The following is a 3660-nucleotide window of genomic DNA, read 5'->3' as shown; positions in this document are numbered from 1 at the left end:
TCGGGGTGTTCCACAGAATACAGCTCCTTACAGAATATTTGGGGGGAAAACTCGATTGCGGGGCTATGGGGATATTTTTTTCTTTTTCTTTTTTTCCCTTTTTTTCCCTATTTTTATTTGTTTCTTCTTTTTTCTTTTCGTCTTTTTTCTTTTTCTTTTCTTTTTTTCTTTTCCCCTTATTTTTCTTTTTTTTAATTTTCTTTTTCTTTAATTTCATTTTTTCTTCTTTTATTTTTATAATTTTCTCTTTCTCATCGTTTTATTTTTTTTTCCTTTTTTTCTCTTTTTTTTTTCCGAAGAGAGGTTTGTTTTCTTTCATTTTTTGTGTGTGTGATTTGCTTTATTTTATTTCCTTTCTTCTCCCCAATAAAACCAACTACTACCAAATTCACCTTTCCCACCCCCGACCGGCCTTTCCTCTGCTCCATCGGGAATATATAAATATTTCTATCACCACTGCGGGACCCCGAAAAACCACCGCAGCGAGCCAGCAAAAAAAAAATCCCTCCGAGTTCCTCTGGCTCTTCCCGCATCCCCCAGCCCCGCAATCCCGAGGTTTATCCGTCCCAGAAATACGGAACCGGCGGATTCGGCATCACCCTTTAATATTTACTCTCCTCAAGGTTACGCAGGGCAGAGGGAACAAACTTCAAACCTCTTTATTTCCTCCTCCCCTTTTCCATCCCCTTTCCCTACCTGGTTTTATGTGGTTTCTGGATTAGTCTAGTGCGGAGCCGAAGCGGACTTTCTCCGGCCGAAATATAGGATTAGGACTATTTCTGGAAGAAAGGGAATAGTGTGAACTGCCTTGAGCCTGCGATAGTCTAAAGCAGAATTACAGCTTGTAAAATAGGTCTCCATCAGTTTCCCAGGAGACGGGTTAAGCCCTACTTGGGTGTTCCAGCTCTTTTTAGAACCACTAATAATTAGTCTCATCTCACCCCCGAGTTGTCCGGTTGGTTTTTTCTTTAAGATCGTCAATAAATGCACTTTTTTTTGCCTCCGCTGCTGCCGGCGCGGGCAGGGCAGGCAGGGCCGGCTGCTTCCAGCACCGCGCTCATCCCGGGGGGAAAAGGAAGGTTTTTGGGGGGCGTCGGGAAACCAACGGGGCTTCCCCACCCTGTGCCATCCTTTTTGTGGTTTGATGTCTTTGGAGCCATCGCTGCGCGTCATTAGGGGCCCGAATAATTGAAACAAAAAACAGCAAGGAAAAGTAGTGTCTTTTCCCCCATTTTTTTTGGAGGGAAAAGTCAGGGGAAAATAAAATAAAAGGAAGGAAAAATACGGATAAACGGAGGGAAGGGAAGTGGCTGGATCGGGGCTGATTTGGGGGCTCAGACCCCGCAGCGTCCCTGCCCAGCTTTCCCAAATCCAAGCCGGTGCCAGCCGCTCCTCAAAAAAAAAAAAAAAATCCCTAAATCAGGATTTGAGGGGAATTAACGGGAAAACGGAGCCGGGGGGCTGGAGGGAATCCTGGGGGTGATCGGGGGAGGGAAAAGGGGGAAAACCATCCCGGGGGTCGCGGGTGGAAGGGCAGGAGCGCGGGGAGCGGGGTGCGGGGCCGGGCACCCGGGAAGGACGCGGCGGGATGGCCCCTTCCCACTCGTGTCCCCCTCCCCGCGCGGGCGCCAGGCGTGTAATGACGAGTAATTGGGCTGGCGCGGGGCCGCTTTCGATGAATTATTGAGAGCCCATTAAGCGCCGGGGCGATGTCACCCGGCACGGCAGTGCGGGGACACGGTCACACCCGAGCTGTGCCCTCCACTCGTGCCCTACACCCCCCGGTCCATCCCTGCGTGGGCGATGCCACTCGTGTCCGTGCCCGGTGCCAGTGAACCTCGGGAAGGGCCACCGGCCGCGCCGAAACTCCGGGTTTTCCCGGGAAACACGGCGCGGGGAATAATTCGATCCCCGATTTTTTTGCTCGGCCGTGACCTGCCCACGGGATCGGCACCGGCACCGGGACCGGCGCTTTCCCGGTGTCCCGGCCACGGGAGAAACCCCTTTCCGTGGGGCGGACACGGTGCGGCCGCTCCCAGCCCCGGAACAAAAGATCGTGACGGAGACGGGGAGGATAAATGGGGGGGGAAAGGGGGGAAACCAGCTAAAACCAAAAATAAACCGAAAATGTGGAAGTGAAGCCCTGGAGCCCGGCTGGGAGGAGCGGGAGGAGGCGGGAGCCGGCCCCGCACGGCCCCGTCCCTCTCCCACCCGAGCCACAACGGCTGCCCCCCCCCCGCAGCGAAGGGGTTTGGGGCTAAAACGGGCCGAATCGGGGCCCCGAGGCGGCCCGGCCCCGGTCGCGCCCCGTTCCCACCCGGGCTGCCCCCACAGCCCCAAAATCAGCCCCCTCTGCTCCCCTGCTGGAAGAGGGATCCCCCAAAACGCAGGGGCGAGGCGACGGGGAGCAGCCCTTCCTTCCCCCAGCCTTCCCTGCGTCCCTCCATCCTTCCCTGCATCCCTCCATCCATCCTCCATCCATCCCTCCATCCATCCTCCATCCATCCCTCCCTCCATCCCTCCATCCCATCCCTCCATCCGTGGCCCCGCGCCCCCCCCCGGCCTCCGGGCCGGTTCCCTCGCCCCCGCCGGCTCCGAGGCGAGCTGGGGAAGAGGAGGAGGAGGAGGAAGGGCTGGAAAAGGAGCAGAAGGTGGGAGCTGAAGGCGAAGGAGAAGGAGGAGAAGGAGCGGCGGGTGTCCCCTACCTGCGCCCCAGCCGCCGGCCCGGCTCTGCGGGAGCTGGGAGCATCCCGGCATTTATTGGAGCTGAAACTCTGCGACTGTTGACTTTAGCACAAAGCAAAGATTTCGCTGCCCGCTAGTTTAAAAATGAATATTTTACCAAGATATCGATCAGCTTTATAAAATTCAGTTAAGCACAATGGCTCAAAAGGAGGGGGGGGGGAAGGAAAGGGGACGCAATATAATATCTGTGTAAATTTGCTGAAGTATGACGTGGTGGGGAAAGTTTACCCTCCTGGAATTTGGATCTAGATTCCACCCCCCCCCTTCGCCTTTTTTTTTTTCCTCCCCCTTTTTTTTTTTTTTTTGTTTACTGACTTTGTTTATTCACAGATCACGGTTGCTTAACCAGGCAGGAGCAAAATGCACTTGCTGGAAGGTTGGGGGCGGGCAGGTTGTGTGGGGAGGGGGGGAAAAATGCCAAGGGGGGGGGGGAGAAGAAAAAGAAATAACGTCTAGCGGGTGGATTTTTTTGTTTCTTTCTCTTTTTTTTTTTTTTTGGCCATTTCTCCCTCAAATCGTCCTCCTTGTGTTTTGGCGTGAAATGGGGCAGAGAAAGGGGGAAGGAAAAATGATAAAGAAAGGAGGGAGAAAATGAAAGGAGGGGGAAATAAAAGGAGGGAGAAAAGGTAAAGGAGGGGAAATAAAAGAAGGGGAGAAAAATAAAAGGGAGGTAGGAAAAACAAGGGGAGATAAAGGAAGGGGAGAAAAATAAACGGAGGAGGAAAATAGGAGGAGAGGGGAAAAAAGGGGTAGAAAGTAGAACTCGGGTGAAAGACAAAAGGAGGGGAGAAATAAAAGCGGGAGAAAAGTCAAAGGAGGGGAATAAAAAGAGGGAGAAATTAACGGGGAGAAAAATATAAGGGGGTGGAAATGAAAGGGGGAGAAAAATGAAAGGGGGAGAAAAATGAAAGGGGG

The 3660-nt window shown here is 53.0% G+C and overlaps 1 long non-coding RNA gene across 1 annotated transcript; it reads right to left on the bottom strand.

The window, feature by feature from the left end:
* Positions 1-2882, bottom strand: LOC113961907. Its single transcript, XR_003532402.1, has 3 exons — positions 2706-2882; positions 697-779; positions 1-26 (listed from the first exon to the last, which is right to left on the bottom strand). It is a non-coding gene; the product is annotated as an uncharacterized LOC113961907 (long non-coding RNA).
* Between the last annotated feature and the right edge of the window lie 778 nt (positions 2883-3660).

The sequence above is a fragment of the Neopelma chrysocephalum genome, unplaced genomic scaffold (genome assembly GCF_003984885.1).
Source record: "Neopelma chrysocephalum unplaced genomic scaffold, ASM398488v2 Primary Assembly neopelma1_97457, whole genome shotgun sequence".
Lineage (NCBI taxonomy): Eukaryota > Metazoa > Chordata > Aves > Passeriformes > Pipridae > Neopelma > Neopelma chrysocephalum.
Note: the sequence above shows the minus strand (reverse complement) of the source record. Positions and strands in the feature narration are given on the sequence as shown.